Source organism: Phalangium opilio, unplaced genomic scaffold (assembly GCF_054372755.1).
Source record: "Phalangium opilio isolate 3A_F unplaced genomic scaffold, DU_Popi_V2 ptg000329l_1, whole genome shotgun sequence".
Lineage (NCBI taxonomy): Eukaryota > Metazoa > Arthropoda > Arachnida > Opiliones > Phalangiidae > Phalangium > Phalangium opilio.
Genome location: NW_028324226.1, coordinates 12,613,504 through 12,634,987, shown reverse-complemented (window position 1 = coordinate 12,634,987; position 21,484 = coordinate 12,613,504). Strand labels below are relative to the sequence as shown.

The window sequence follows — 21,484 nt, the reverse complement described above, 5'->3', positions numbered from 1 at the left end:
TTTCCATATGTTTTTAAACTTGACAACAAATTTAAGTGTTGCAAACTCTAAATTTACGCCAAAGCTTAAAAAAAATAGCAAATTATGACATATTTAATTATTATATTTAAGAACTTACTTTCAGTTGAACAGTTGAAGAGGCTTCCAAGTTTGAAAATTAGGCTTAAAATAACCTTTAGCTATTGGCTATCGCCAATGAGATCCTATTGGCTATCGCGTAAAAGTGACGCGCCACCTAGTGGTTATTTTGGTAACTGTTCTAACGGAGTAAGTTTTCCTAAGGCTCCCGGGCGAGTGGCGAGGCTTAAGTTATCATAGGAGGATCATAACATGGCGCCTAGCAAAAAGTATTGTTGTGTCCCACAACGTAATTCTAGGTTAAAACTAAATATCCCAGGGTTAAGTATGGGCTAATTTTGAATAAGTATGCATAGTTTCCCAAAAGAAATCAAGTGGCGTAAAGAATGGCAACGCGTCCTAAAAATTGGAAAAGATATTTCAAATCACATGGTTGTATGCGGTTTTCATTTCAAGAAGACTGATTACTTTTTTCCAGGTAATTTGGTTTTTTAAGTAATAAGAATTTAAGACCAGGATTTAATGTACTCGTTACTTCAGATTTGCCAACAGGGAAAAGGAAACTAAGCTTGGAACTTACCCTTCACAATGTTTGCCTATATTGACCGATGACGAAATTATTTCGGAAGATACCAGAAAGTTAATGGAAGAAAGATAAGGGCTGATAATCGACAAATACAATTTAAAAATGATGCAAAACCTTCAACTTATAGGGAGTCGAGTTCAGAAAGAGAAATAGAAGGTGCCCCAGAATCCACTGTCAAACATGCAAATATTGAATTTGGTTTGAATGCTCCCGAAACTGAGGTCTGTGAGCCCTTACATCAAGAAAGAAGAGATGTTTCAGTGCAACTAAACACTTACTTTTCTGAAACCTTTAGTATTATGAATTCAGTTAAAACTGAGAAGGATTTAAGCCGCATGACTGGTATCTCCACTTTCAAATTATTTTACTCCGTTGTGGAATCTATGTCAATGTTAATAAATTTTAAAGCACAGATATCAATAGAAAGACTTTTTCTTCTCGTTTTAATGAAAATTAAACTAAACTTGTCGTACGTGCTTCTTTCTACTATGTTTAATTTGTCTGATAGCAGTTGCCGCAGATACTTTAAACAAACAGTGTTTATTATCGTGGATGTTTTTAAATACACAATAAAATGGCCCTCAAAGGAAGAAATCATTAAAGGCTTTGAAAAAACTGTGGTGGTATTGGACTGTACCGAAATTCCAATAGAGAAACCTAAATGTCTTAAATGTAGAGTCTTGTCTCATTCTTATTATAAAGGTAACCACACTATTAAAGTTTTAATTGGCGTATCTCCTGCTGGTTTGATTACATTTTTGAGTACAGCTTATGGAGGAAGAGCAACTAACAAATTTATCACTTTGCACAGTAAAGTATTAGAAAAGTTAACACCTTATGTTGACGCGTGCATGGTAGATAAAGGATTCAGAATAGAGACCGAATGTTTAGAAAAAGGAATCGAAATTTTTCTGACAAAATCTAAACAGTTTACGGAAACAAAATCACTCGAAAACTTGAAAATAGCAAAAGCAAGAGTGCACGTAGAGCAAGCATTACAAAGATTAAAACTTTTTTCAAAAAAAAAAAAAAAAAAAAAAAAAACTGGACTGGGAGATGATGCCTTTCATTAACCCTATGTTTTTAATTGCAGCTGGTATTGTTAACTCTTCATCATCAATATTTGATGAAGTTAAATTTTAATGAAATGGATATATGGTTTTTAAAAAATTAAATGATTTTAATTGTGACTCAATTTTATTTCACTAATTTCAGTATCAAAAAAATAAATGTATTTTAAATTTCCAACCAATTTAAAAACAAAATTAATATATTTTTTTTTGCTACAGGGTCTAGCAGATCTTCGTATTTTTTTGCTATAAGTGACCAAGTGGCATTGTTCCATTTCCAAATTTAAAACTGCTATCCAGATTGAATCTGTCTGTAATATTTTTTTCTTTCTTCAAACCATAATTGTCTTCTTCCTGTTTCAAATTTGGAATCTCCTTTTGTTTTGTTAACTCAGCCATTGAAAGCGTAGCTCCATTTTTAGTGGCCAGTCTTCTCCTTTTTTTCCGTGTACGTATATATTGATTATCACGTCAAGCAGCAGCCGAAGAACCTTTCCCTTCTCTTGAGCATCCACTTGTGATCATCTTTTTCTTCTTTCCCTTGCTTTAAAGGGGCTGGCCGGAGCTGTTGGGGTGAAGGGGGGGTCAAACTGTTGGTTAGCATATTGCTTACTCGCCCACCGCGACGGTGGCGCCAATTCTTATGGCCAAAGAGCCCCCTGAACTAAGGGCGGACTTCACCCCAACAGCGCCGGTTAGCCCCTTTAACTGTTTCAGAACATAGTCTCTAGGCAATTTCTTTTGTCACAGAAATATAAATTTCATACCATTCTACATTTTACCCCTTTATGTCATTGGAGAAATCACTTGAACTTTTGAAGTTCGTCCAAGGATTATTTAAAAATTAGACATTTAAATAATCCTTGGTTGGTCATTGTTTTCGGAGCAGTGTTTAAACAGAGTTGTAAATTTCAACATAATAATAATAATAACGGCTTTTTATTTGGATAAATCTGATTTACAAAGGTGTCCATAAAATTAAATTAGAGTGATAACAAATTCGAAATGAAAATAAAATAAAAATAGATTTAGGTCTTTAAAGATTTACCCAACTAGTTTTTAAATTCGGTTATTGAGTCCATGTCTTTTAAATATTGGGTCAACTTATTCCATAAAGCTATATAACGAAATTTTGCACTTTTTCCCGTAATAACAAGAAAACTGTTAATATGTTTAGGTAGGACACAGCCCACTCGATCACGCAAGTTGCACTCGCTATAGAAGCCCGTTCAAAGAATTCAAAACCCATGCATTTTCAAGAATCGAGGGGATGTAGTGGAAAAGCTAGTAAAAACATGAACGAGTCTAGATTTTTGAGACAAAGCACTGAAATGTTAGGGGGAATTGTCGAGTTGATGAACAAACTTTTATAGGAAAGTGAAAAATGTAAGCTCTAGCTTCCTGATTTTTTTACTATTTGTAAATTAAAGTACACTAAAAATTTAGATAATATTTTGAAAGGCTTAGGACTAATAGTTATTTTTCTAAAAATTATCAAACTTTCAGTTTGTGGTTTTTTCAACTCTGGATGACTTCTAGCCATTTTAAAACGCGCTGGGCAAATTTTTCAAATAAATAATTTTTCCCCCAATACTTGTAGTACTTGGTTTTCACATATTTGCCAAGTTGTTTTAACGACTAGTAAATTGTAATAATAAATCAAATATAAGATATTAAATACAGTATTTTGATGAAGAACGTTATCAGAAGGGAATTCCCTTCAGGCGTTATTAGCTGGATTGGTTGGACCTAGTCTTTAATTTTTTACTGAAAAACTATTAGCGCTTGAAACTTCAAGATTTGTAGGACTTTAGAAAACGTTACTACGCACCTCTCAATAAAATTTCAAGACATTTGATCCACAAAAAACGAAATTACGCCCATTTTACCCCAAAAAACGGCATTTTTCTCATAGACATAATGCTAATTCGTAGACTGCTTTGACGAACTTTATCGGTTGGGCCTAGTTTTTATTTTTTTACTGAAAAACTATTCACTCTTGAAACTTGAAAATTTGTAGGACTTTAGAAAACGTTACTACGCACCTTTTCTTAAATTTTCACGACATTTGATCCACAAAAAGCGAAATTACACCCATTTTACTTCAAAAAACGGCATTTTTCCCATAGACATAATGCTAATTCTTAGACTCGTTTACCAAGGAGTACTAATCGGTCATATTCTTGACTTTTGGCTGTTTGAAGGGGCTTCTATAGCGAGTGCAACTTGCGTGATCGAGTGGGCTGTGGGTAGGAGGACAAGTTTATTATTACAAATCTGGCTGATGGCTAAGTTGTCTTTTAGCCGCCCTAAGGAGAGTTATGGTTAAGCCTCGGTCATATTGTATGCTTCCACTTTCACTTATATATCTCTTCTCTTTCTATTAGACTTCGTTTTCGGTCTCCTTCATTGTAATCCCTCCTTAATTGTAATCCGCGTATTTATAAATTTCAAACAATGTTACCTTTAACTTGTCAACATTTAACATTATTAATTTATCTATTGCACTTGCACTATTATCGATAAAAACATCATACCCCGTTGAAGCGGCCATTTTGAAAACACTGCAGCGCCAGCGCAAAGAAGATACACGCGTATATTTTCTTTGGCCAGCGCCCCTATATTCAGTGGCGATAGCCAACTAGTTCAGTTCAGTTCAGTTTTTCCCTCGCGAAAAACCTCTGACAAGATTGGGCCGGATTCACGTGGACACGTGGTTCACCCATCAAATTAACTTTTAAGCCTATTTTTGTGCTGTACGTTTTGTCAAGGGGTTTGCGTTGTAAAAAGGCAATCTCATAGTAAGTTTAAATAATCTTCTTTAAACTTTAGAAACGTATTTAGGCTTCTATTATCCATTTTGGTACATAAATAGTACTAATTACTTTGACTCAAGTGTTATTCTTTCATTTGAGTTATTCATTCGAGTGTTTATCATTGCACTCGAGTGTATTGTATTTATCAGGTTTATTATGTATATGTAATACATTGTATTACGATATTAAAACCTAGTTTTTTTTATGTTTTGTAGTACAACATCTAAATCTGAGTGTACTTTGGATTCACAGTTCTAGGTGTGTAGCAAATACCCATTTATTTTGAATTTTTTGCAGGTACAAAACTGTTCTGTGTGAACCACTTAATTGGATATCTTTGTGATTCCAAAGTGTTCTGTGTGAACCACATAATTGGATATCTTTGTGATTCCAAAGTGTTCTCTGTGAACCACTTAATTGGATATCTTTGTGATTCCAAAGTGTTCTGTGTGAACCACTTAATTCGATATCGTTGAAATTCCAAAAGTGTTCTGTGTTCACGACTATATTGGATATCTTTACGATTAAAAACTCTTCTGTGTGAACAATCTAATTGGATTCAATATTTAAAATGGTTTCTCGACAAAGAGTTAAGAAACAAAAAAGACGTCAACACTTTTTGAAATTGCAAGTTGCTTTGAAAAAAAAGCAAGCTAAACAACTTGTGAATATGAAATACTACTTGAAAAGCAAGGAGTATCATCAGAAAAGAAATTTAAAAAACAATCCGACGCGCAAATCTACGATTGAGAGAGCAAAGAAAAATAAGAGAGCTATGCCACCAGGTGGCGCCACTAATGTTCTGGCAAAAAATAAAAAGCCCAGTAAGAAAGCTTTTCCGGTGGGTAAAAAGGGTTTCCTGAAAAAAACCCTCAAGAAAGGAATTTTTAAAACAAGAAACAAGAAAATCATAGCTGAAAGTTTCAAACGATTTTTAGTGACAAGGCTCACTGAAAGATTGTCTGCGACAAAATCTTTGGACAGCTTGACTAAAGAGGGGAATTCGAAGTTAATCTCTCGCAATCTAAAATGCCAGTTGTTAGCGGGTAGAATTTTGCATTTGAAAAGGCAATTATACTCGGCATACAATTACCATCTTACAGGGATGATTAGTGAATTTAAACTTATTGCCAAGAAAGTCAAAGAAATTGGGTCTGTTAATCAGGACAATTTAACGGATGTAGTGGGTGGTAAAAGACTTCACAGTAGTCTCAAAGAGGCCTATTTCCACGAAACCACCTATTTTCCAATTGGAAATAATGGCAATATATTGAAAAATGACCACGAGTTACGCTACGCCAAAGTTATCCAATTGGATGCTGATGGTCATGTACGTAAAGTGCTGAGAGACGGCGTTATTAATGGCAATAAAGAATTGTTCGTTGACGATACGGGCAATTTCGTTGACATTAAAAATAACAACAAACCTGATGATGTTGAGAGAGTTTTTCAAGTAAATAATTCGGGAGTGGTTACGAATCTCTTCAACATTGTTGAAACTGAGGAGAAGAATCCAAAAAGAAATTTCGTGATCAATGAAAGTGGTTTTATTGAAACTAAACCCAAAACCGTTTATTGGGAGTGCAGTGATATTTGTAATGTTCGAGTTCGAGCCATTGCGAAAGTGCTAGCTTTCATAAACATGGTTGCGAATGCAAATGAAAAATCACTGACTAAAATTTTTGATTCAGATTTGGACGTTTGCGATTTAAGAAATAAATATTGGTCAAAATCCAACGTGTCTACTCTATCACCAGATGATGCTGAGATCGTGGTGAGAATGATACCATTCCTGGGGCACACGGCTTATTGCGCTGATAGTGAAGACTGTCAAAGCCATTTACGTCCTTTTGCTGAACTGGCTCCTCATTATTCGGGAATTAGAACAATTTTGAATAATATTTATCGAGTGAAGGCGTTGCTTAATGCGTTAACAAAGATTTCGAATGAAATTGAAAGTGGTGATTACGATTCTCTCAACAACATCATGGGGGAATTGAGAAAAGTCCTTGCCGCGCGAGGAAAAAATTTAAATAACGAGCAAAACAATGCGTCCACAGGAAGCGAAAACGCTCCAAGACCGAGTCTCGATGAAAGTGAAATCTTGTGCCTTTACGAAAGTCAATTCGTTCGAGCGGCGTTAAATAATAAAGAATTTCATGACACTCCCTGTGACTGCTGCCTAAGATTGTACAAAAAAACTGATTTGAGAGCAATAGAAAAAATGGTAGACAGTGCTGTTTTCGATAACGAGGCCTATCTGATATTAATCAAAAATGTCTTGATTAGAATCAAGACCTAAAAAGTATCGATAAGACTGAGGTTATCACTTGTCTGAATGATCAGATATTAATTTTTCTTTTTAATTGAAACTTAAATGCATGCTTAAGAAAAAACAACGTTCCATTACCGTTTTCCGTTGAAATAAATTATTTTACTGGTAATCAATTTCAAAAATTTACTTATCTCGGCTTTTCGACCACAATTCCATTCCCCGAAAACATTTTATCATTACATTAATTACTTTTGGGAGAGTACGTGTATGGTTTTGCGTTTTAAAAGGTTCCTAAAGACGTTATATCCCCATTTGTGACCGGCACGCTTCGCAGTGGAACATTTTAATTATTCTAAAACCAATGGCGCCAAATTGAATAGGGACAGTAAGATTTTTACTCGCGGTTTTGCAAAATGATGTTATATCAAGTGTACTTTAGTCAACCGTCGTATTGTTCTTTCTCATAGTTCAGGGTAGGATCAGTGTTACTGCCCAATTTCTATCTCTAGTTTCTAACAATGGTTATGGCACGGCACAACATTATATACATTTGAAAATTCTAAGTAGCACAAAAGGAAAAAGAATCCATTTTTTATATTTTGGTTTGAAATAAATAAATTCATGATAGTAGTTATAACGAACAGAAAGTCAAGGGAATGGCACCGGTAATGAGCAGCAGAAAGAGAGGAAAGTTTGTTTCAAGTTAGCAGAGGGACATAGTAGTGAAAATAGTAATCTAGAATTTTGTTCATTCAAACCTTATTATATCATGAAAAATTCAAGTGAGCAGGCGGCACTATCTAGAAAGATTGATTTTGGCAGATAACAGCGAAAAAATTATGTTCTACACACATTGGGACTATAGGAGAGTTTCAGGGCCGCAGGTCGCACATGATGAAATTTCAACTCCAGATTACATCAATTCTTTCTGGTCGTACTAGTAGCAGGTTAAGCTATAGTTTGCTCAGGTCCAGTTAGTCTCGAAAGGGTTATATAGTGCTTGCAACTTTTAAAAGGTTGTTATCATGGCTAAACAGACCGCTATTACAGTTTTTTCTTCTTTTATAGGCTATTTGGACACGTTATCTCCCAAAAGTAATTAATGTAATGATAAAATGTTTTCGGGGAATGGAATTGTGGTCGAAAAGCCGAGATAAGTAAATTTTTGAAATTGATTACCAGTAAAATAATTTATTTCAACGGAAAACGGTAATGGAACGTTGTTTTTTCTTAAGCATGCATTTAAGTTTCAATTAAAAAGAAAAATTAATATCTGATCATTCAGACAAGTGATAACCTCAGTCTTATCGATACTTTTTAGGTCTTGATTCTAATCAAGACATTTTTGATTAATCAAAAATGTCTTGATTAGAATCAAGACTTAAAAAAGTATCGATAAGACTGAGGTTATCACTTGACTTAAGGTTCAGATATTAATTTTTCTTTTTAATTGAAACTTAAAGGCATGCTTAAGAAAAAGCAACGTTCCATTACCGTTTTCCGTTGAAATAACTTATTTTACAGGTAATCAATTTCAAAAATTTACTTATCTCGGGTTTTCGGGCACAATTCCATTCCCCCAAAACATTTTATCATTACATTAATTACTTTTGAGAGAGTACGTGTATGACTTTGAGTTTTAAAAGGTTCCCCCATTTGTGCCCGGCATGCTTCGCAGTGGATCAGTTGAAAACAATGGCGGAAAATTAAGTAGGGACAGTTAGATTTTTACTCGTGGTTATGCTAAATGATGTAATGTCTAGTGTACTTCAGTCAACAGTCATACTGTTCATTCTCATAGCTCGGGACATGATTAATGCTACTCACCTATTTCTCTCTCTAGTTTCAAAAAATGGTTAGAGACTATTCAGTGCCGCTGATCGCACGTGATGATATTTCAACTACAGTTTACATCAATTCTCCGTGGTCGTACTATTAGCGGGTTAAGCACTAATTTGTTCTGGACATGTCTCGAAAGGGTGCTTGTTGTAAGTTTTTAAAAAAGTGTTGCCAATGTGCGGGTAATTTCTCACATCGTGGGAAATTTAGGTTTGGTGTTAGGCTCTGTGGGGAAAGGGTAATATTTTTCCAAAATCGATAAAATGTCGGAATTTTCCTGTTAAAGGGTTAATATTGCAGACTGTGCAATTAAAATTAGTGTATTTTCCAAAATTTTGTCCGGTTTAATAATTTCAAGCGACATTTTGAAATGAATTCGGTGATTTTAAGTTTGGCACTGAAAAAGAAAGAAAGCATATTTTGAGAATTTTTAAGCTTTATAGCATTTTGGAGCGTTTGTACATATTGTCAAACCCATGCGGAGTGATATTCCATATTAAGATTAGTAGGATAAAATAGTCCAGATAAATATGACTGTAATGAGTGAAATTTTAAAATGGAAGTGGGAAAATCCACTTTCTAACATTGGCAACACTGATTTGAAAGTTTTGGTCATGGCTAAACAGACCGCTCATTCAGTTTTCTATTGTTTTAAAGCTTATTTTGACACGTTATCTCTCAAATGTAATTAATGTAATGATAAAATGTTTTGGGGGAATGGAATTGTGCCCGAAAACCCGAGATAAGTAAATTTTTGAAATTGATTACCTGTAAAATAAGTTATTTCAACGGAAAACGGTAATGGAACGTTGCTTTTTCTTAAGCATGCCTTTAAGTTTCAATTAAAAAGAAAAATTAATATCTGAACCTTAAGTCAAGTGATAACCTCAGTCTTATCGATACTTTTTTAAGTCTTGATTCTAATCAAGACATTTTTGATTAATATCTGCAACTTCAGTCTTAATTGTTTATTAATTTATTTTAATGTTGAAACCGGGGTTGATTTTAGCCATTATTTCATCGCGTATTGCCTCATACCATAGAATCGGCATTATTATTTAATTTCCGATTCCCTCATACCATAGAATCGTTATTATTAATTTATTCCCGATGGGGGTTGACCAGAAATATACCAGATGTTCCCACGCAGATCATTCTTAAAGACTGTTTTAATGCCATTGTTCCAACAACATTTAAATACGGATATAGCTCTTAACTTTCACGTTCAACATAAATGACTTTAAAATATATCTTATTCTGGCAGTTGGTGAAATAGGCAAATTGTGGTAAACCAACTACCAATAATTTGGGAAAGGTAGCAATATTTTGGTGGAAAAAACATCCAATTAAGTAATATCGTTCTAAATGAGGCAAATTGATAATAATTTGAAAGCAATAACAGGCGCAAATTTAGTGCAACATCGCTCCTTTGGTACTGTTAGAGATTTTCTTTTTTGTGTGTATTTTTGAAAAAGCTGGCATAAGCTACTTTAAGGTCCGCCCTCGTGTTGACTTCTAGTTGGTTTCTGACTTTGGTATTGAAAAATTGTAGGGTAGAATATTAGGCACCGTGTTTTGGGCAGGCAATGGAACTGTTTAGCTTTAGCATTAAGCATTGGAAATAACTATTTATTTATACTTATGAAATGAATCGTGAAATTACGTGCTGTCAGATATTTAGGTCTTGAGTACAGTAATTTAATAACTTTAAAAATTATGGTTAAAAATTTTATTCAAGAAAAGAGTTCTTTAATGATAATTATAACATTATCTGGAATTTAGAAATAAACTTTTGTTTAATAATTCCACGTGAATCATTAAAGAATTAAATAACATTATGAATATTTAGTTTTTTGAGTATTTTAAAAGCTTTAAACACGTATGATGATGTTCTGTTAATGCACAATAGATTTATTTTGGTACACTTTTGGTTTGATATAGCTGCATTTTTTTACAGCATTTAATTTGGGCTTAAATTCCCATGGTTGATTTCTTATTATAAATTTTATTATTAAATTTTTTTTCTAGGAATATTTTTTGTTTTCCATGTTTAAGCTAATAGTTGCGTATTTTACAAGCTTTTATTCGTAGCTTCCGAAGGAAAATTTAATTTTTGTCTCCAGAATGGTTTTTAAAATAATTAGTGATTTGTTCTCGTAAAATTTTCAATTCAGTGGTAAATGTAAGTTTCACTATGGAATCATTGAAGAGATTAATGAAATTTTCAAAGACAATCATACGTGAAGGATGGACTTAAAAGTCCAACATTAATGTTGAATGCCTATAATAATTTTGATAATCTCTCAAGTGAAAAATTCCATTTTTAAAAAGTGTTTATATACATTTAACCCTAGGACTCTCAAATTGGGAATTTATAATAGCCTAGTTGCCAGAAAAAACAGTAATTTTTTTGTCTCCTATAAAGGGGGCGGGGAGGGGTGTCTTTGTTAAATCACCTTTAACATTTTTAAAGATGCTTTTTAAAAGCGTACTGATATGTTGATGTAAAATATGAGTTGTTCAGATGCCCTTTAATTGTTAGTGATAATTCTATATCATTTCACAAACATTTTTCGTATTCATTATTATTGCATGATAGCGTTAGTGGTTAATGGTTAATGAGTGAGTGTCATTAATTGACATCTTTAATTACCGATTTCATCGAGCTTCTTTTGTTTGTCAAACGTTCATTGCGATGGTTTAATTACGAAGCTTCAATGCAAATTGAATTACGATGGTTTTAATTATGAAGTTTCAATGCAAATTGAATTGATAGTCCACGGTGATGAAAGATTAACGAGTGAAGTAATTGAGGTTTAATCGGGTGGTGAAGGAGGGGGGATTTGGGGTGTTTCACCACCCTCGGACACGGGGTAGTCAGTTCCTGAAGGGTAGGCATTCTGACAAGTCCCTTATTCCCTCAAAACTTTGTCGCCCAGAAGCTAGGCTTACAGAAGTGAGCTAAACTTCCGACAGTACATATACAGCCATTATTAGGCAACCTTTGTTTGAAGAAGTTATTTTGCGAATCCTTTTACGAGCTTCTATTTTGTTTGTGGACCAATTGCCAAGTCGTAAAGGAGTTATGTAGCGAAGTTGAAGCATTGGGATATATATTTTTTGGAATTGGTATAGTTGAAGCCAACACAAAGGTTGTTTCATTGTACATCTTTGTAGTGCTTAACCCAAAGTCACTTTCACTCTTTGAACGGGCCAATCCAAAGCGTCTGAATATCAGTAGAGAAATTGAATATGGATATTTCTTGATATGTCGTGTCTGTCGTAGGTCTTGTTGGGTTTTTTTTCCCAAAATGATAGTTCGGGAAGTTCTATTGGTCATCGTATTTTTAACTGTACATTTTAAGTATTTTATATTACTCGTGTTGGCTATGATGAAACATCTTTCTGTTGGCGCATGTTGATACGATAGGAAATTACTGATTTGTCAAAAGAATGTTGTACTTGGTTATATTAGTTGTGTAAATGGTGGGGGGGGGGCGGGTTGAAGTAAAACTTTACCATTTACTGGCAATTATATGTGCATTTAAATATAAAATTTTAGGCTATGTTTTTAAAATTTTGTTACGCAACTATTAGCTTAAACATAAAGAACACTGCGTGCATGGGTTACCAAAAAGACAATGAAATGGTTATTAAACTTAAAATTATTTTTTTTTAAATTTTCCAGAAAATGTTTGCAAGTTCTACCCCTGTTGATTTATAGTAAACGTCACCTGTCACGCAGATAGATTACCCTAGCTGTTTAGGAACACTAAGAGAATATGCAAAACTTCCTGGAATATTTTGATTTAAAAAAATATTTTAGCTATTTTTTATTTATGGGGGCAATGTCTATATTATTTTAGTGACGACAATAGTGAAAAGTTCTATTACTTTTTAAAATCAATTTCTACACAAAGTGTAGTGTTAGTTAATCAGACAATTAAATTAGTTCATATATTTCTTAGCCAAAATACTATTACTGGTATATTATACAAAATTATACAAAGAAAAGGTTATAATAAAAGATATTATTTAAATATAAAATTTAAGCTATTTGGGTGTTCTAGTTGTACTTACTTAAAATTAGTTTAGATTTTTTTAACTTTTTAAAATGAGTAATGTATAAATTTTAATGAGTGTCTTAACGTTAAAATATGTAGAGCGTTGGTAATGAAGTTGTGAAACTGATATTTAGTGAACCTTTGAAAAAATTAATTGGAATTGATATTGGTTTAAAATTTGGATACTAGTGTCTAAATTTCAGTTCAACAAGTCTGTTCAGTTTTAAGTAGCCTTTTTACGAGCTTATTAAGAAATTAAATTTCATTGTAACGCTTTACTAACAGGGGTTACGCTTTTAGTTTTTTTTACCTCTTGGAAATTCGATAATTAAAGCAAGATTCGTGTTTTTTTTTCTCTCGTAGCAATAGCTAGGCCCTACAACCCTCCCTCCGCTCCCTTTTAACAGCTATTGCCAAGACAACTCCGAAATGAACCTTGAACCAACGTAAACCTTAAACTTTCTCGAGGGCCGATCATTTTACCTAGTCATGAATTACTCTAAGGTAATCCGAAACTATTCGTACATCTCTGGCAGGATGTATCGTAAAGTTATCCAATATAACGGTTCACACAGAACACTTTGGAATCACAAAGATATCCAATATAACGGTTCACACAGAACACTTTGGAATCACAAAGATATCCAATAGAGTGGTTCACACAGAACACTTTGGAATCAGAAAGATATTCAATAGAGTGATTCACACAGAACACCTTGGAATCACAAAGATATCCAATAGAGTGATTCACACAGAACACCTTGGAATCACAAAGATATCCAATAGACTGATTCTCACAGAACACTTTGGAATCACAAAGATATCCAATAGAGTGGTTCATAAAGAACACTTTGTACCTGCAAAAGATTCAAAATAAATGGGTACACGCTTCACACCCAGAACTGTGAATCCAAAGTACACTCAGATTTAGATGATGTACTACAAAACTTAAAAAAAAATTACGTTTTAATTTCGAGGCGAACGATAATCTTTCTTAAAAAAAGTTACATTTTTTATTCAATATAGCTTTTTCTTCTGTATAACACTGGCCCAACAACCCTCCCTCCGCTCCCTTTTCACAGCTATTGGCAAGACAACTCCGAAATGAACCTTGAACCAACGTAAACCTTAAACTTTCCCGAGGGCTGATAATTTTACCTAGTCATGGTTCATGAATTACTCTTAAGGTAATATGGTACTATTGGTACATCTCTGGCAGGACGTGAAACCATCTGATACGTAACATTAATTTTAGGGTTTACTACGGGTTCATTTTTTTAGGAATCTGGGCGCTTAACATTCCCTTTAAAATGTCTATACTCTTTCCAAAAGCAGAACAGTGACGTCAGTCAAGTTACTGACGAATCTCTCTCTTTTTCTAATCATAGTATCGCTGACCTCGTACCAGCCGTTGTCTTTTCTCACAAAGTTCACATAATGTCCCTCGGCTAACGATTCACCTTTATGAATAATCACCCCTTTAGTTTTAAAAAGCATCTTGTTCATTGTGACTTTTTGATTTTCGAAACTCGATATTTTGGTCGAAATCTTAATTGGTCGACCATCTTTGTAATCGCCACGTAGAAGACACAGAAATACGTACTTTCCGCTGGATATCAATACATCACGCTCTTGTATTGTAGGATTATCACAAAATACGCATCGCATTTCTGTTAATCTCATCCTTTTTTCTAAAGATTTCCAATCAATTTTATCTCGGTTTTCTAGTGGAAGATTGAAAATGTTGCTTTGAACAATGTTTTCCGAATTTTGTTCCACTTGACATTTGGGGCATTTGGTAACGTTTCGAGACTTTGACCAAAAAAGATCTTTTAGAGCCTTAGAGTAATCGGCTTCCATTTCTTGGCTTAGTGTCGTCAAGAGCACCATCAAAAATTCACTGGCGTCTTGTTGCTCATTTAGCGAAAAGTGATTACCAACAGCTATTCTCAGTTCCAAGCCTTTACGGCTAAAACTACCTTTAGAACTCTCGATGTCGTTTATTGCGTTATGGAGGCAGCGTAAAACTGGTTTTTCTATGAATGATCCGTTGTAAGATTTGACCAATTCTCTTAATTCGGGCACTAATAACAGTAGTTGCAAAACGCTATTTGAATAGCATGTTACTTGATCATCGTTATTTAAACCTTTCACGGGAAAACTATCCAAACTCTGTTGGTCCTTCCTTTTCTTCTTTGGCATTTCCTGCGCCGTCTCGTCACATCTCTCTTCCTCGCCTTCTAAAAGGCTTTTAGATAGAGTAGGTGCACTTCTTTTTCTACCTCGGCTTTGTTTTGACTCCGTTATTTTCAATAGAGGCAGATCTGGCCTATATTTTTTGCGAAGCCTGTTATATTCCACAATGGCTCGTCCATCCGCCTTAATTTTAGTCGGATCGAACTGTAATAGATGGAGTCCGGCTAAAGACGTCACTCTTGATAAAGCAACGTACGCCATGCCGGTTCCGAATAAATTCGGACCTAAATCCATAATGGCGCATTTTAAACTCATGCCTTGGCTTTTGTGTATCGTAATAGCGTACGCCAGGATGACGGGAAACTGGGAGCGCTTAATGTAAATTTTAGCCATGAGCAAAAATTTAACGCTAATTTTCTCAACTAAAAAATCGGAGATATCGTCGTCGTTATTCGGTTCGCGATCTGCTCTGAGAAAAATACCAGTAACGTTTCCTTGTTCGTCCTTCTTGAATCCAGTTACGAAACCCATCGTACCATTTACAACGCCTTTCTCAAAACTGATATTTCTTCTGACCATTATTCGGCAGCCAACGCAAAGAAGTAACTTGCTCTCCAAACCGCCCGTTTTGGATGGTTCGTTTTCTAGCCTTTGCAGCCTCCCGAGAATGTTTTATTCATTTTTTTGTCATAGTCTGCCAGTCTATCCTGACAAGGAATGCTTTCAACTTTCTCGCCGCTTTTTCGCAGCATTTCAAAGTTGAATTTATCGCACATGGCTAATTTAGGCATCAAACAAGTTGGTTGAAAACCTTCATTGGACAGCTTAATGAAAAGCTCCATAGCCACCTCGATGTTTTTTCCTCCCTCAACCAATCTAGTTTCTAAGGTTGCTACATCAGCTTCGGAAATATTTCCAATTCTAACTCTGCTTAGAATGTCACCGTAACTTTGGTCGTTGGCTTGTCTAACATTTTGCGTTAGTTCATCGTATTTAAAAAACTTCCAAAGATCACTTCCTCCGATGCAATTAAATCTAAGTCTGGCTTCTTCGGAAGTGATTTTGATAAACGCGGGATTTCCTTGAACCGGAGGCAATTGGAAAAAGTCTCCCAAAACAAGGATAAATACAACTCCACCAAATGGTTGGTTCATTTCCCAAAATTCGTTCAGTCTCAAGTGAACGTGAGTCAGTAAAACCGACGAGACCATGGAAATTTCATCAATAATTAATAGTTTTAAATTTCCCAAAGTTTCTTTCATAATGCTCATATTGTCAGAACTCAGTGAATGGTATTCGGCGATACGCCCATGATCTACCGGCAACATTAGTAATCTGTGTAATGTTACGCCATTAACATTCAACGCTGCCAAACCCGTTGGCGCGGCAATTGCCACGCTAGCAGGATTTTGAAAACGTCGCCTTACGGCGTTGGCGAGAGTGTCGATAAGAAACGATCTGCCAGTGCCACCAGGTCCCGACACAAAAAGGCACTTGTTTCCAGATTTTTCTCCCTCTTGGGAGAAGTGATCCAAGATGTGATCATAAATTCGCCTTTGATCCGAGTTTAGTAACGACACATTGTCAACATCAGTCTCGAAATTCATTTCCATGGCAGCTTCTACATCAGCCATCGCGTGTTCGGTTTCCATAATAATTTCCTTCCCCTGCAGCGCATTTTCATCATCGTCACTTTCAATCTCCGAGACTATGGTTTCTGGCTCTTTCGCCTTTTCAGAAGCCTTCCGTTTCTTTTCAACTTCTTTGGAAACCGAGAGTTTCTCGTGATATTCTCTCATTTCTTTTAACACTGAAAGCGAGTTTTCGAAAGCATCCGCGTAGGTTTCAAACTCGCCCAATAGCTCATTTTCGTCGCGCCACGGTTTGAAGAGGATCAGTAGAGCGTGACAATACTTTTCTTTCTCCTCTATCGGGTCGTGAATGTAGTGCTCTACTATGTAGGGCTTAATTCTCTTTCTCATGAAACCCAGATTGTTTTTCAACTCGATTACATTCGCATTTCTCTCGACACCATCAGAGTGCTTCGCATAATCGTAAAACCGTCCAAATTCCCGCAAACTAAGATTTTCCAAGCTGTCGGGACGATTCGGATACTTGTCGTCGACGAACCCTTTTAGGCAAGTGTCCTTGCTTTCGGGGTCAGTTTCCCTCAAACGTTCGAGTTCCTTGTAACCTTTCAAAATTCTCGATCGGTTTTCTTTAAAGTTAGTGTTTATAAATTTAGTGCTGTCGGATTTGTTGTAAAGATCTTGGCCCAACATAAGATCCATAGCTTCGTATATGCCTACTGACTTAGAAGTCAGTGATTTCAATCTATAGGCAAATAATCTTTTGGACAAACTTTCGTGCCCTAACTCGGCAAAAGTTTGGTCCATGTCAGCCCGGTCTCCCTTTGTTACGTACGCCGTGACATAGTTTGCCACTATTTCCGATTTGTCAGCGACAAATTGCAAATCCATGTTGGCTTTGGAAGCCAAAAGTAGCGCGGGATCGTAATCATTGATTAAAACTTCGTGCTGTTTTCTCGGCAAGTCGTACAGTCGTTTCTGCACCTTTTTCATTTTACGGTGACGAGTAACTGATCTAACGGAATTCATAGTGGCAACGTTTGTTACGTTTCGAGGGAAACCGTAACGACACACTTTCAATCCTTTTTTGGAATTTTTCACCTTCTTATGACAACTGGAGGTGCATTTGTGTGCTTGGAATTTTTTTACCAGCCGGTGCAGTTCCGGACTTACCGATGCGCTTGGCATCGAACACGTGACGTGTTTTTGCACGTAATCCAAAATAGTCTCGGTCGAAGAAGTTCCGATCTTTGGAGCGTCCTTGGCCCACAATAGCATATGGTAGTGAGGTAAACCTCGTGATTGGTATTCAACCCGCCAAAAATGATGTTCTATCATGCCAAGAACTGGATTTTGCTTACACAAAACAAAGTTGTTTAGCAGCGTACGAACTTTGTTGTGAAAGTGCAAATTGACGCTAAGTGGGTCGAAATTCAACAATTCAGCCACCGTCATCGATTCTACTCCTGGAACGTCTGAATTAATTTTTCTCAAGTGATCGTGCAGTTCCAAATCATCGTATTCGGCCGGATTAAAAGTCAAGAGCCACGTGGGAGGACCAAATTCCCGTATCATCGCCAAAACGCACCTAAGGACCTTGTACCAGTAGTCCTTAGTTCCTCGAATATGACCCAAGAATGTGGCTAAATTACTCTCAAGTTCTTTATCGCCGGATTCAACGCGACTGAGCAAGTTTTCAACCGCAATTGCTATGGGTTTTTTTAACACGAAGAACGTAGTTCAAACTGCTAGAGATCGCCTTCATTTCGCATTCTTGATAAGAATGAAACATATAGGCGTAATCTCGTCTAAAAATTGGACTTTTGTTCAAAAGACGAGATAAACGATACTCTGTTTCAGTTAATTTCCCAAATGGTCTATCATCGTGCTTGCCGTAGCGACCCTTGGGAAACAAATGAACGAAGCTCAAGTATTCCAAGTTTTTGTCCCAAGTGCTAACTGGCTCGGCTTCGACGCGCTTCATTTGGTAAGCGGCCAATAAATCTTTCGGTGGTTGGACGTTCACCGGATGAATAGAGTAGTGATCGTACAGATCATTGGCTTCACCCTCAGAAAGTTTTCGCAACAAAGCCTCGGGCTGTGTTAAAATTTTGTAGACGTTGCCTGGTGCAAGGCTAGACTGATTTTTATCCAGCTCCTGCATGTTCGAAGCGTTTTGGTCACGTTGGACGTCGTGAGGACTATCCGCTGGCCCTTCTGTTGGAAGTGCAGCGGAAGCGCGTGTCACCGCATCAGATCCATCGTTAATCAACGCAAGTGGATCTGTTACGCTCAGTAATTCATGGGGAGTCAATGAATTTTCATTTCCATCAATTTCTTGCGTTCCACAAATATATTCCTCGTTTATTGCCGAAATATCAATGTCTTTATACAAAGGATTAATATTTTTCAGCACAGTGAACGCTTTCAACACTTTTTCGAGGCAAACAACCTGTTGCCAAACCTTTTTGTCCGCAGTGGGAACGCCATTCACCAAGATATGCAGTTCGTGATTTTTGGGCAATGTCTTGGGAATCATCTTCAAATTACTCTCCACGGGTATTGGAAGATAAATTACTCTTCCCTTTAAAGCTTTAACCGTACCGAACTGCATGTTGGAATTGGTTTTAGTACCTAACCGCACCACAGTGTGGAAGGGCTTCACAAGCTGAATTAAAACTTTCTCAAACATGTTTAAATCAGTGACATCTGGCGGAGGACTGTCAACCAACAAGTTGTTCAGGAAGCATCTGATGGGAACTTTTCCCTTTCGTAAATCCGTAGAGCAGTAACGACATAGAAGCTTGTCTGCCTCTCTAGTTTCTGAATTGTTCATTATCCATCCAGCTCTTAATTCTATGAGAGCGGTAGCTCTCTTAGATAAGACTTCATACTGCTCTTAATGTATAAGGAGGGTTTTTTGTTTGGATGTAGTTTTTTTTGTATTGTACTAATTGGTTCAAAAAAAATCCACTGAACTACAATTCGGACCCTTAATATGTGGTTAAAATTTCAAAGAGATCCATTAATTAGTTTATTTTATAAAAAATAAAGTTGCTAAGGGTGGTTTTCATTTCCATAAAATTAATCACAGATTTTGACGAAAAACTGGAAATTTCCCATAGAAATAAGGTGGGAAATTTTCCAAAGTTACAAATTTTGTCCATACCCTTACAAAAATAACTATACGTTAGATAGATTTGAAAACGGTCTTAAATGAAAGCCCCATATCCATAGTTGGCGCCTATTTTTTTTCATTAAGAAAAATTAAGTTTAAGTACTGTTTTTCATAGTTTTAATTACATGCTCCGACTTACGTGGTTTACCCTGAAACTATGGAACCTGCGACATTTTAGCATGAGTAATGTAGTGTATGAAGCGAGTTTGGTCGTTTTACCGCGGTTATAGTCAAATTCTTGGAACAAATAGCTAGCTTAATGGACATTTTATCTTTTCTCTGTTTAGGTTAAAGCTATTTAAACTTGATTACCTTGTGGGTGCTTGTAGGTACTTGTGGGTGCTTGTAGGTACTTGTGGGTACTTGTGGGTGCATGTAGGTACTTGTGGGTGCATGTAGGTACTTGTGGGTGCTTGTAGGTACTTGTGGGTACTTGTGGGTACTTGTGGGTGCATGTAGGTACTTGTGGGTACTTGTGGGTGCATGTAGGTACTTGTGGGTGCTTATGGGTACTTGTGGGTACTTGTAGGTGCTTGTGGGTACTTGTAGGTGCTTGTGGGTACTTGTGGGTGCTTGTAGGTACTTGTGGGTTCTTGTGGGTACTTGTAGGTACTTGTGGGTTCTTGTGGGTACTTGTAGGTACTTGTGGGTTCTTGTGGGTACTTGTAGGTACTTGTGGGTTCTTGTGGGTACTTGTAGGTACTTGTGGGTTCTTGTGGGTACTTGTAGGTACTTGTGGGTGCTTGTGGGTGTTTGTAGGTACTTGTGGGTGCTTGTGGGTGTTTGCAGGTACTTGTGGGTGCTTGTAGGTACTTGTGGGTGCTTGTAGGTACTTGTGGGTGCATGTAGGTACTTGTGGGTGCATGTAGGTACTTGTGGGTGCTTGTAGGTACTTGTGGGTGCTTGTAGGTACTTGTGGGTGCTTGTAGGTACTTGTGGGTGCATGTAGGTACTTGTGGGTGCATGTAGGTACTTGTGGGTGCATGTAGGTACTTGTGGGTGCATGTAGGTATTTGTGGGTACTTGTGAGTGCTTGTAGGTACTTGTGAGTGCTTGTAGGTACTTGTGAGTGCTTGTAGGTACTTGTGGGTGCATGTAGGTACTTGAGGGTTCATGCAGGTACTTGTGGGTGCTTGTAGGTACTTGTGGGTGCTTGTAGGTACTTGTGGGTGCATGTAGGTACTTGTGGGTGCATGTAGGTACTTGTGGGTGCATGTAGGTACTTGTGGGTGCATGTAGGTATTTGTGGGTACTTGTGAGTGCTTGTAGGTACTTGTGAGTGCTTGTAGGTACTTGTGAGTGCTTGTAGGTACTTGTGGGTGCATGTAGGTACTTGAGGGTTCATGCAGGTACTTGTGGGTACTTGTGAGTGCTTGTAGGTACTTGAAGGTACTTGTGGGTACTTGTGAGTGCTTGTAGGTACTTGTAGGTACTTGTGGGTACTTGTGAGTGCTTGTAGGTACTTGTGGGTGCTTGTAGGTACTTGTGAGTGCTTGTAGGTACTTGTGGGTGCATGTAGGTACTTGAGGGTTCATGTAGGTACTTGTGTGTACTTGTGAGTGCTTGTAGGTACTTGTGGGTACTTGTGAGTGCTTGTAGGTACTTGTAGGTACTTGTGGGTACTTGTGAGTGCTTGTAGGTACTTGTAGGTACTTGTGGGTACTTGTGAGTGCTTGTAGGTACTTGTGGGTGCTTGTAGGTGCTTGTGGCTGTTTGTAGGTGCTTGTGGGTGTTTGTAGGTGCTTGTGGGTGTTTGTAGGTGCTTGTGGGTGTTTGTATGTACTTGTGAGTGC

General features: G+C 36.7%; 2 long non-coding RNA genes across 2 annotated transcripts; one reads left to right on the top strand and one right to left on the bottom strand.

Moving 5' to 3' along the window:
• Nucleotides 1-423: 423 nt before the first annotated feature.
• Nucleotides 424-753, top strand: LOC149610979 (uncharacterized). Its single transcript, XR_016376516.1, has 2 exons — nt 424-556; nt 619-753. It is a non-coding gene; the product is annotated as an uncharacterized LOC149610979 (long non-coding RNA).
• Nucleotides 754-1,842: 1,089 nt separating this feature from the next.
• Nucleotides 1,843-4,444, bottom strand: LOC149610978 (uncharacterized). The gene is made up of 2 exons (XR_016376517.1): nt 4,008-4,444; nt 1,843-2,299 (listed from the first exon to the last, which is right to left on the bottom strand). It is a non-coding gene; the product is annotated as an uncharacterized LOC149610978 (long non-coding RNA).
• Nucleotides 4,445-21,484: the final 17,040 nt, after the last annotated feature.